This window comes from Trichechus manatus, unplaced genomic scaffold, assembly GCF_000243295.1.
Source record: "Trichechus manatus latirostris isolate Lorelei unplaced genomic scaffold, TriManLat1.0 scaffold00053, whole genome shotgun sequence".
In the NCBI taxonomy this organism is placed as follows: domain Eukaryota; kingdom Metazoa; phylum Chordata; class Mammalia; order Sirenia; family Trichechidae; genus Trichechus; species Trichechus manatus.
In genome coordinates, this window is record NW_004443989.1 from 9,117,648 (window position 1) to 9,130,731 (window position 13,084).

Sequence of the window (13,084 nt, forward strand, 5' to 3'; positions counted from 1 at the left end):
AGAACAAAATAGTTTCTCATTTAATAGTTACTACACATGTTGCCCTATGACAATGGTTAACAATCTCACAACACTCCAGTATCCTTACTCAACCTTGGGTTCCCTATCACCAGCTTCCTTGTCTTCTTCTGCCTTCTGGCCCTTGTCACTGGACTACTGTACCTCATTAGTCCACTCCCAGGCTGAACAGTGAACCTTGGAGATAACTTCACTGAGCTAAAAGGGTGTCTGGGGGCCATACTCGGGGGTTTCTCCAGTCTTCTTTAGGCCAGTAAATCTGGTCTTTTTTTTGTGAGTTAGAATTATGTTCTACATCCTTCTGCAGCTCTGTCCAGAACCCTCTGTTGTGATCCTGGTCAGAGCAATCAGTGGTGGTAGCTGGGCACCATCTAGCTGTACTGGACTCAGTCTGGTGGAGGCCTTGGAAATGTATATGTTTTTGACAGTGACAAAAAATCTCGTATCTTAAGTTGTATAAGGGGACATCGTGTCAAAATTAAAGATATAGTCCTTTATTGTTGGATATTTTGGGTTTTTGACAAAAGATTTTCACATAAGGGTAAGATTCCATTATAGTAACCATACTGACAAGAGAAATGACCATGGGTCACTTTCCTCTTGGGACTGCCCCCTCCTCCATCCTCGAAGTCGTTGGTGTTGGAGTAGGTGACCACCAGCTTGGGAAGGGCAGGGTGGGTCTGAGCTCCTGGGCAGAGGTCCGGATGACGGACTCACTTCCTGTGTGTGCTTATGGCCTGCTCAGTCCCCTGGCTCCTCTCCATCTGATTTTCGTCTGTTACTAGCAGGATCAGAAGAAGCATCATCCTGGCCCCCACTAGCTCCCTGTGGGTGTCTCATCCTGCTGTTACCCTGCCACTTAAACATCAACCCCCTTATTGATCTCTATGGAGGCCCTGCTTGGAGAAGCCCAGCTAATCCTTGAATAAAACTGCAGAAAGAGTGAAGCAGAGTTGGCTGGTGCAATGGAGTCTCCTCCCACGGCTGGTGGGTAGGAGTGAAGCACCGGTGGGAGAGGGTGGCCCTTGAGAAGCCCAGCTGTAACTGGAAAGGAAAATGGAACCCTTAGAGCTTGACCAGAGAATTTCACAGGGAAGGGGCCCTAGGTAGCTGGAAAATTTGAACTAAAGAGCAGGGTAAATGTCTCTGTAGTGTCTGCCCTCTGCGTTAGAAATACCCTTGATTTCTCGTTCTGAAAGGGCCCACTGCCCTCCCTGGGAGGCCTCCTTGCTTCCGGGGAAGAAAGGAAATTCCAGGAGCAGTGGAGCATCTAGTTCTGCTAGTAGGACTGAATATGGGCCCCCTAATGGCTTAAACTACAAAGCTTCCATCTCCCACTGGACAATGCCACTTCCAGCTCCTTCCAATAGAAGGACTCCAGCTTTGAGGCTGGGCTTCCAGCCTGGCTCAAGGTCAGCCTGCCTCCTGGCCTCTTGTCTGGCTCTTCTGCCCCTTAAGCAACCATCCGTGGAGCACCTACTCTGGGCCAGGCACCGTGCTGGCTCATCATCTCTACTATCTCTCTCAATCCCTGAAGCAACCCCAGGAGGCAGGGGTGGTTACTCCCGGTTTAAATGATGGAACTGAATGGAGCCTGGGGAGGCAAAGTGGCTTGCTTGAGTGAAAGCTAGTAAGTGGTGGAGGTAGGACTTGAGCTACAGCATCATCTGTTGCCTGAAATATCTCTGGCCTGAGTCTCCCTGAGCCTGTAGGTTTCCACAGAATAATCAGGCTCTTCTTGACCTTTGCCTCTTACGACTTACGAACTGCTCTCTTGAATTTTCTAAGAGAATTACCACTTGTACATCAGTTTCCAGATTCCAAAATGTGACTGTCGACTCCTGTTCTTGGTCCTTGTAGTGGGTTTATGCATTTAAAATGTCCTTTTACTGTTATTTACTGTTATTTGAGAGGGAGCAGGGGTTAATGCCTAGATCCAACCTACTGTCCTTAAGCCAGAGGTCTACTTGACGGATAACTATTGATTATCTGTGTGTCCTGGGGATGCCATGGTGATCATGACCCATCCCCTCACAGGCTCACATTCTAGTGAGGAAGACAGATAACAAGCAAATACAAAATAAAAGGTTTAATACATGCACTGAAGGGGCTGATGGAGAGAAGATTTTGGGTGGGGGTGGGAACAATTACAGGTGTGTTGGAGGAGCCCTCACGGAGGAGGGAACATTTATGCTGAGACTTGAAGAGTGAGAAGGAACCCTTCATGCTGGAAATTGGGTGGAGCTGGGGGTTGGCAGATGGAAGCAGTTCAGGCATGGAGAACAGCAAACAAAAATGCCCTGGGGCAGGGAAGAGCTTGGTGTGCTCAAGGAACTGAACTGGCCAGAGCACTCTGAGGGGGAGAGAGGATGGGGACGTGAGGTTGGAGAGTTCAGATGCCAGAGAAGATGGAGCCCCATAGGCCCTGGGAAAAAGGTGAACTGAATTCTAGGTTCAGTGGGAAGCTTATGGTGTTTTAAATGAGGGAGTGACAAGAAGTTTTTTGTTTTTTGTTTGGTTTTGCCAGTTCAACTTTTTACAGGTGTACAACCAATTGACATCAATTACAATAATTGGCTGTGCAACCCTACCCTTAATCAATGCGATTTTTCCGTCACTGTTAGACCCTTCTCCTTTCCCCCTCCCTTTTGCCCCTGGTAACCACTAATAAACTTTGGTCTCCATACATTTGCCTTTTCTTCAAGACGTGGTTCTTGCTGCTGTGTAGGGATTGGGAGGAGAGGAGGCTGGAAGAGGGAACCAGTCAAGAGGGTACTGCAGAGGTCTGGAGAGAGACGGTGGTGGCTGGACCAGGCTAGGGGTGTGGATATGAGAAGTAGTGGATGGGTTTGATGTACATCTTCATAGCAGAACAAACAGATCCTGGTGATGGACTGGGTGTCAGGTTGTGGGTGAAGGGGAAAAGAAGAGTTAAAGATGATTCCTAGTCTTCTGGTTTGAGTTACAAAGTGGATGATGGTGCCATTTATTGAGATGGGAAAGATGGGAGTAGGTAGATGGGACAGCTTTCTATGGGGCGAGGAGCGGGATAAGAGTTTTATTTTGAATACGTTATGTTTGCCATGTCTGTAAGATGTCAACTAGTAGTTTGAAATATAATTCGAGGGCTCAGAAAAGAGGTTCAAGTTCAAGATGTAAATCTAGGAGTCATAAGTATATGTTGTTGTTAGGTGCCGTTGAGTCGGTTCTGACTCATGGCAGCTCTGTGTACAACAGAATGAAACACTGCCCGGTCCTGCACCATCCTCACAATCTTTGTTATGCTTGAACCCATTGTTGCAACGACTGTGTCAGTCCATCTCATTGAGGATCTTCCTCTTTTTTTGCTGACCCTCTACTTTACCAAGCATGATGTCCTCCAGAGGCTGATCCCTCCTGATGACATGTCAAAATTGTGAGAAGTCGTCTCACCATCCTTACCATCAGTATATAGGTGCCATATAAAGGCATGGAAATGAATGAAATAACTCGAGAAAAGTGTAGAGAGGAAAGAAGAAGGTCAGGACTGAACTTAAAAGAGCATCTATATTTTAGAGATTGGGAAAAGAAGGATTCAACAAAGGAGACTCAGAACTACCAATCTACTTTGTAAATTTGCCTGTTCTGGAATTACAGAACATTTGTCTTGTGTATGGCTTTTTTTACTCAGCATAGTATTTTCAAGGTTCATCCATGTCATAGTGTGTATCAGTATTTCATTTCTTTTTATGGCTGGTTATTATTTCACTGTATGGACTTACCACATTTTGTGTATCCTTTTATCTGTGGTTGGACACTACTTGGGTTCCTTCATTTTTTGGCTGTCATAAATAGTGTTGCTATGACTGTGCACATACAAGTCTTTATGTGACATATGTTTTCATTTCTTTTGGGTTGATACCTAGGAATAGAATTGCTGGGTCATTTAGTAGCTTTGTATTTAAGTTTTGAGGAACCACCAGGCTGTTTTCCATGACAGCTGCACCATTTCACATCCCCACAGTGATGTGGGAGGGTCCCATCTCTGAGAAACCTGGGCACAGGTAGAGGGCAGTATGGGGCAAGGCCAAGGAGGCTGAGGAGTTTCCTGTGACCTCCCTGCACAGCCCAGAGGCCGCCAGGGGATGGGGTGGAGGGGGATTTGAGAGCCCAAGGACCCCGGGGAACCCCATGTCATGAGCGCTCCGAAACAGTGTACCATGGGAGACATGGTTAACCTGTGCTTAAGTCCTTTTTCACTCTGGAGCCACAGTGCCAGCCCCAGAGCAGGGGCTCAGGTGCCTTTTAAAGGTCTGTCTTCAGTCTGCTGGTACCTCAAACCCATGTGACCAAAGCTGTTGGAACCTGTGTCTCTGTCAAAGATGGGCATCCTTGGTGCTTGCATTCTAAGCTCTGGACAGCAGAGGGCACTCCGAAACAGAACACCCTGTTTGCAGAGTAGGGCCCTCCAGAAAAGGGTACCCAGGCAAGAGCGAGCTGGGGCTTATCTTTGGAGCTTCCTCCAGACCAGAGGGCAAGGCATGACGGCACATTTCTTCACACATCTTCCTCCTCACATGTCCTCTTGTAGCTGCTCTGCACCTGCAGTGAGGCGGGGTGCGGGGGCCTCCAGGTGGGTTTCTGGCCAAGCCCGTTACTCACAAGGTGATTGCTGAGATTTCCTCTCCCCCACTGCCCTTCCTCTGTCTTCCTGTGGAGCTCCTGTGGCCTGTGCGGACATCCTGCCACAGGTGCCAGCTCTGCAGGCGAGAAACATTACACTCCAGGGATTGTGTGTGTGGACTCTGGCTTGGCCCAGACCCCAAAAGTAAAATGCACCATTTACAAGGGTGATGTAGGCTCACACATGCATTTATGAGCCGTTTGCATGGAGTTCTTGGCATTCTTACCCCTAATCAAGTGCACAAGGACTTATGAGGATGCAGACCTGGGCCCGAGTGCTAGCATGCTGCCTTTGTGCCTTATTCCTTACTGTGGCTAGAGGTAGTCGGTTATGACTTCTATTTTACAGATGATGAGGCGGGGGCACAGAGAGGTTCAGTGATGTGCCCAAGGTCACACAGCCAGGGAAGGTGGGCTCTGAACTTAAAGACCAATCTATGCATGAGATGTTGCTGTTTTTGCTTGAACACCTTGTATAGTGCTTGGCACAATAGTAGACGTTCGGCATTTATTAGATAAATGAACATATCCTAACCCTAAGAATGGATCAACTTCTAAGGGTCTTCTCAATCAACTTCCTTGTCTTTTGGCCTTTTGCTACCCTAACCACATCAAAAGTCAACAGCAAAACTTGATGACTGACCGCCTGAGCCTCCCCTTCCTGGACCTGCCCTTCAGGCTTCTCAGTAAATGTAGTTGTATGGTGCACCTTCCAGGTCCAGTCAGGTGCCACATCGTCTGCCAGGGTATGGATTGTGGGTAATTGTGTAAGCAGGAGTTCTTATCCTTGGGGGACTACAGACTCTGTTAAGAATCTCACGGATGCTTTAGCCGCTACTTCCCAAATGCAGACAGTGAGGCGCTATGCAGGTCTGCTGGTGAGGGAAAACAGCTCATCTTGCTTTGTCCAGGGCTTCCCGAGTTTCCACACTGAAGCCCCACACCCCTAGTGTCATCTGATTTAAACACCAGCTACTGTTGTGGAAAATAGCTCCAACTGCCGACTTTTTTGTAATTTACTGAGAAGAGCTGAATATGGGCCATTTAGGGGGTCCTGACAAAATCAGTACATGAGCAGGACAACATCATTAAATACAGGACATGTCCATACAGGACACCTGGCAGCCTACACATGCCGAGTCCCAGGTAGACCAGGAAGGCTGGTCACCCCACCGAGGAGCCCTGGTAAGAGCGGGGGTCCCTCCTGAGGAAACTTGCACTTTATTAGGAAATTCACAACAACACAGGCCTTCATTCTAGTGTTTCTGAGCGCAGGCTACCCATTAGAATCACCTGGCAAATGTTTCCAAGGTGTTGCTGCTTGGCCTCACCCAGGTGCATCTGCAGGGCTTAGAAGGTCTGGTGATTCTAACGCAGGCCCTAACCACAGGACCAATCCCCGAGTTGCCTGGTCCAAAGAGTTCTCTGGAAAACAGGCTGAAAACACACACCCCTGACAAAGCCACACACAGGCATCTCACCAGCAGCTCCCTCTCGCCCTGCGCCTGCACTTCGATGCACTTTTGAAGATGTGCTCAGGCCAGGGCAGATGTGCAACACACCTGCAAAGACAACTGTGGCCTGCATCTCAGGCAGACAGCCAGGTACTTGGGAGAGAAGTACTGATAACCACAACGATGGCTTACATTTGTGGAACACCTGCAGTATGCTGTTGTTGGGTGTCCTCAAGTCCATTCCAACTCATAGCGACCCCATGTGACAGAGTAGAACTGCTCCATACGATTTTCTAGGCTGTAATCTTTATGGGAGCAGCACACCAGGTCTTTCTCCCACAGAGCTGCTGGGTGAGTTAGAGCTACGAAGCTTTTGGTTAGCTGCTGAGTGCTTTAATCGTGCTGCGGGCACTCATTTACTATGTGCTACAGGTGTTTTATCTCTTATCCTTTTTGCTGGTACTGTGAATAACAGTCAGACACTGTGCTAAATGCTTGATGTGCACAATCAAATTAATTTCTCCCCCCACCCCGATGTGGTCATCCAGGCAAACAGGCAGGCTGCCCCTGCACCAAACATGGGCTCATGTCACTGGTAAGAAGGAAAACTTGGTGAGGGTAGGGTTGAGGATGAGGGTGGGTGCATATCCTTTTAATTTTATTAGTGTTTTAATTGTTAATTTAGGAAACTATCTATTTGCCACCAGAGAGTTCGTTTCCTGAGTTTGGTTTTCACTGTGCACTATCCACCTTTTCAGATGACATATGAGTTGGAATCTTAATCACCACGGAGGTGATGTGGAGCTGGCTACAATACTCCAACCAAGCACTAGGTGGCGCCAAGTCCCCATTCTTGTCCTGGAGTTCGCCACCATGCTACACCTTCCCAAACTTGTACCCTGAAGAGCTGGACCGAGGGCTTGGACCCCTTGAATTATGGGGAAGTGGCCAAAATTGTCCTGCTGTGTGTATGAGGTTTTCTTTAAAAGACTGTATGTTTTGATCAAAGATTCTGTAGAAGAATCCTGATCAAAAAGGGGAAAATTAAAACAAATTCAAATTCTTATGGACTCCAGACGCTCTGGAGCCAAGGAGGCTGGATAAACCCCTGAAACTATTGCCGTGAGATAATTTTTAAACCTTAAACCGAAAATATATCCTGAAGTCTTTTTTTTTTTTTAATTGTGATTTAGGTGAGAGTTTACAGAGCAAATTAGTTTCTCATTAAATAGTTAATACACAAATTGTTTTGTGACATTGGTTGCCAACCCTGCCATGTGTCAACACTCTACCTTCTCTACCTTGGGTTCCCTGTTTCCATTCATCCAGTTTTCCTGTCCTTTCCTACCTTCTTGTCTTTGCTTTTGGACTGGTGTGCCCATTAGTCTCATGTACACAATTGAACTATGAAGTAGGTTCCTCATGTGTGTTATTGTTGGTGCTATAGACCTGTCTAATGTTTGACTGAAGGGTGAACATTAGGAGTGACTTCAGTACTGTGTTAAAAAATGGTGTCCAGGGCCATACTCTTGGGGTTTCTCCAGTGTCTGTCAGACCAGCAAGCCTGGTCTATTTTTTTGTGAATTTGAATTTTGTTCTACATTTTTCTCCCGCTCTGTCAGTGACCTTCTACGTGATACCTGCCAGAGCAGTCAATGGTGGTAACCAGGCATCATCTAGTTGTTCTGGGCTCAGTCTGGTAGAGGTTGTGGTAGTTGTGGTCCATTAGTCCTTTGGACTAATCTTTCCCTTGTGTCTTTGGTTTTTTTCATTCTCCTTTGCTCCAGTGGGATGGGACCAGTTGATGTATCTTAGATGGCCACTGTCAGGCTTTTAAGATCCAAGACACTACTCACCACGGTTGGACGTAGAACATTTTCTTTATAGGCTATGTTATGCCAATTGAGCTAGATGTCCCCCGAGACCATGGTCCTCAGCCCTCAGCCCAAAAGCTTAGTTTCTCAGGGTGTTTGGATGTGTCTGTGAAGCTTCTATGACTTTGCCCTGGTCAAGTCATGCTGACTTCCCAAGTACTGTGTACTGTCTTACCCTTCACCAAAGTTAACCACTTATCTACTATCTAGTTAGTGTTTTTCCCTCCCCACTGCTCCCCTCCCTCATACCATCAAAGATTGTTTCTTTCTATATAGAAACATTTTCATGTGTTTTTATATTAGTGGTCTCATACAGTATTTGTCCTTTTGTGATTGACTTATTTCACTCAGAAAAATGCCTTCCAGATTCATCCATGTTGTGAGATGTTACGCAGACTCACCTTTGTTCTTTATCGTTGAGTAGTATTCCGTTGTGTGTATGTACCACAGTTTGTTTATCCATTCATCTGTTAATGGGCACTTAGGTTGTTTCCATCATTTTTCTATTGTTAACAATGCTGCAGTGAACTTGGGTGTGCGTATGTCTATTCATATGATGGCTCTTATTTCTCTAAGATATATTCCTAGGAGTGGGATTGCTGGATCATATGGTATTTCTATTTTTAGCTTTTTAAGGAAGTGCCATATCATTTTCCAAAATGGTTGTACCATTTTGCATTCCCACCAGCAGTGCATTAGAGTACCAATCTCCTCACAACCTCTCCAACATTTGTTATTTTCTGTTTTTTTGATTAGTGCCCGTGATGTCAGGGTGAGATGTTGTCTCCTTGTGGTTTTGATTTGCATTTTTCTAATGGCTAGTGGTATGTGTCTGTTAGCCGCCTGAGTGTCTTCTCTGGTGAAGTGTCTGTTCATATCCTTTGCCCATTTTATAATTGGATTATTTGTCTTTTTTGTTATTGAGGTGTTGAAGTATTCTATAGATTTTAGAGATTAGACTCTTGTTGGATATGTCATAGCCAAATTTTTTTTCCCGGTCTGTAGGTTCTCTTTTAACTCTTTTGGTGAAGTCTTTTCATGAGCATAAGTGTTTAATTTTTAGAAGATACCATTTATCTAGCTTATCTTTTTGTGTTTGTATATTGTTAATTATGGTTTGTATGCTGTTTATACCATATATTAGGACCCCTAGTGTTGACCCTATTTTTTCTTCCATGAACTTTATAGTTTTTGGTTTTATATTTAGGTGTTTGATCCATTTTGAAATAGTTGTTGTGTATTGTGTGAGGTATGGGTCCTGTTTCATTTTTTTACAGATGGACATCCAGTTTTGCCAGCACCATTTGTTAAAAAGACTGTCTTTTCCGCATTTAATGGACTCTGGGCCTTTGTCAAAGATCAGGTGGCCATAGGTAGATGAATTTACATCTGGGTTCCTGATTCTGTTCCATTGGTCAATCTGTGTGTTGTTGTGCCAGTACCAGGCTGTTTTGACTACTGTAGCTGTATAGTAGGTTCCGAGGTCAGGTAGTGTGAGGTCTCCTACTTTGTTCTTTTTCTTCAGTAATGCTTTACTTATCTGAGGCCTCTTTCCTTTTCATATAAATTTAATGATTAGTTTTTCCATCTCGTCAAAGAATGCTGTTAGTATTTGAATCAGGATTGCATTGTATTTGTAGATTGCTTTGGTTAGAATTGACATTTTCACAATGTTGAGTCTACCTATCCATGAGCATGGTATGTTTTTCCATTTATTTAGGTCTCTTTTGGTTTCTTGTGGTAGTATTTTGTAGTTTTCTTTGTATAGGTCTTTTATGTCTCTGGTTAGATTTATTTCTAAGTATTTTATTTTTTTAGGGGCTATTATAAATGGTGTTGCTTTCCTGATTTCCTTTTCGTAATTCTCTTTATTGATACATAGGACTCCAACTAGTTTTTGTATGTTTAGCTTGTATCTGGCTACTCTGCTAAATCTTTCTATTAGTTCCAGTAGTTTTCTTGTGGAGTCTTTAGGCTTATCTGTGTTATCATACAATCCGTGATTGAAGTCTTCTTAAAACCAAACAATAGTCTAGCTTAACTAGTAAAAAATGTCTGCCTTGGGCATTATGGTCTTTTAAGAACCATCTTGTTGTTGTTGTAGTGTGCCATTGAGTCGATTCCAACTCATAGCTACCCTATAGGACAGAGTAGAACTGCCCCATAGGTTTCCAAGGAGTGGTTGGTGGATTCGAACTGCCGACCTTTGGTTAGCAGCCTGAAATCCTAACCACTGCACCACCAGGGCTCCAAAAGCTGTCTATATGGTATCAGTGTGACAGCAGCAACTCAAAAGATTAGATAGGAACCCTAGGAGGCAGTGAGTTTATGTTAATGGGGGAGGAACAACTCAGAAAAGGAGGGTGAGAATGGTTGTATAACTCCAAGAATGTAATCAGTGTCACTGAATTGTACATGTAGAAATGGTTGAATTTGTGTGTGTTTTGCTGTGTATATTCTCAACAACAACAACAAAAGCCTGTGTTTGGTCTTAAAAATCCTTGGGAATCTGTATTTTGCTCCATGATCCTACTGTATCGGTTTTAATATAGAAATAATTGTTTCCACACATCATGAGTAAAATGGACACCCCAGGAAGGTGCCTTAGCTTCTGCAGGGCTGCATAGTTCTGCACTTGGCACCCTCAGTGGCAAACGTGCCCTCCCTTGTCTGAGACACTCAGAGCTAAATGGTCTGGGCTATAGATCTGCCTCCCAGCAGAGACAGGAGAACATGAGGTTGGTTTCCTCCCTTTCATTGATGTCCTCATCAATGCCAGGTAGAACATCCCTCCTTGGGGTTCAGTGAGAAGTGTCTTTGTCCACTCAATGCATTTCAGTTTGCCTTCACACATCTGGCCTATCAGATTACCATGAACAGTTTTCTACACTTCTGAAGACAAATGTTACATAAGAGAGTTGCACTAGATCTGAACAGTCGTTCCACTTTAGAAACGGGGAAATAGAAACTCAGGGGCACCAGGGCAGGGTGGTGTGTGGTGGCTGAAAGCCCCATTTCTGAGTCAAGTTCTAGTCTGCTCCTGTCTCCTTGGGTGATGGCCTAACATCTTCATGCCTCACTGTCCCCACCTGAAAGGGTGATAACAATAAAATATCTGTCATTGTGGGATTCCTGTGCCATAGCAGGCAAAGTCCCCACAGCTATAGCCAGCACACAGTAATTACTCAATAAATGCCTACTCTTGGTATCATCATGGACTAGAACTGGTACATGCTGCTTCATCACCCAAGGTTTGTCCCATTCCACGGAGTGGCCTCTGCATTTGAAGTACCTGTGCCAGGTTTAAAGGGAAAACAAAGTTTCCAGAGACCTTCTAGGGTCTGGAAACTGCTCCTGGACTTCTCCTGAGTCCTGTTGACATCCTTTAAAAAATATATTTTTTTATTATGCTTTAGGTGAAGGTTTATAGAGCAAATAGTTTCCCATTCAACAATTTGTACACAGAATGTTTCAAGATATTGGTTGCAGTCTTCTCAATGTGTCAGTACTCTCCCTATTCTGCCCTGGGTTCCCCGTTACCTTTCGTCTGGTTTTTCTACTCCTTCCTGCCTTCTCATCTTTGTTTTTGGGCATATTTTGCCCTTTTGTTCTCATATAATTAATTATTCTAAGGAGCTCTTTCCTCTCTGGTGTTATTGTTTATTTTCCAGGCCTGTATATTGTCTGACTGAAAGGTGGTCTCCAGGAATGGCTTCAGTTCCATGTTAGAAGAGTGTCTTAGGACCATAATCTCAGAGTTCCTCCAGTCTCTATCAGACCAGCAAGTCTGGTCTTTCTTATGGATTTGATTTTTGTTCTACATTGTTCTCCTGCTCTGCCTGGGACCCTCTATTGTGATCCCACTCAGAGCAGCTGTCGGCATCCTTTTGGTTTCAGGGGCTCGGATGCAGAGTGGCGCTTGGGTGTGCGGTGAGGGGGGCTGTGCTGGGAGGACCCCGCCTGTGCTGTCTCAGCCCTTCCTGTCCACGGCCGAGCACCACCAGCAGAGAGAGTGTTTTCCTGCTCTGACCTTGGGGTCTGTGGCCTCCACGTTCATGGGGACGGCCGCAGGGTTTTGGGTGTGTGTGTTGGGGGTCAGGTAGTACCCAGAGATGGATTAACCAGTAAGCAAGGTATGTACAGGCTTACTTGTGCTTACTTTCTAATCCGTGGTGCACAATTTCACCATAACAAAGATGTGGTGAAACCCATGTGAAACTGTGTACTACAGATTAGTAAGTAAACACAAGTAAACCTGTGCATACCTCGTTTATTGGGTAATCCATCCCTGGTTAGTGTCCCAAAAGCCACAGGAATAAACAAGGCATGCTTTCTTGGGTCATCGTTTTCACTCAAAGTTTTGGAAAAAAGTTCTTGTTGTTTATAAGCAAAACAAACATGGATATACCATGGACTAGAATAAAAAGCTCAAATTGATTTTAAAGAGAAAACACAAGACTTCACAGAGCTTTGCGTCGGGGGCAGTTTAAGCTGTGTCTCCACATCTTTGGGAGGGGGTTATTCTTCTCTGTCTGAAGCAGCTTGAAGAATAAGTCAACAGCAACACATATTTGTTGAGTACCTACTGTGTGCAAGGCACTAGGCTAGACACCGAGGGGACAGGGGACATGAGCTACAGCTCCTGCTTGCGAGGGTCTTGTGGTCCAGATGGAGAGAGGGGTCTTAGATTCATCATCATCTTCATCATTGTCATCATCAACAGCAACATCAGCATTTTCTTTTCCTCCTCCTCTTCCTTCACCCCCTTTTTCTCTTTTCTTCCTCCTCTCCCCCTCTCCTTCTCCTGTCTTCATAAACTCCAAAACAGCTGTGTGTATTTTGCTCCCTCTTATAACCCCAGTTTCTGGGACATTTCCTGGCACATTTGTTGTTGCCATTGAATTGGCTCTGACTCATGATGACCTTATATATAACAGAAGGAAACATTGCCTCATCCTGTGCCATCCTCACATTTATTAGTGTGTCACCAGCACAGCCTCAGGCAGGACATGAGACCAGAGGGCGCACCCTGAGGCTGGCTCAGTTGGGACAGCTTGGTTTGGCTTCTCTTTTGGT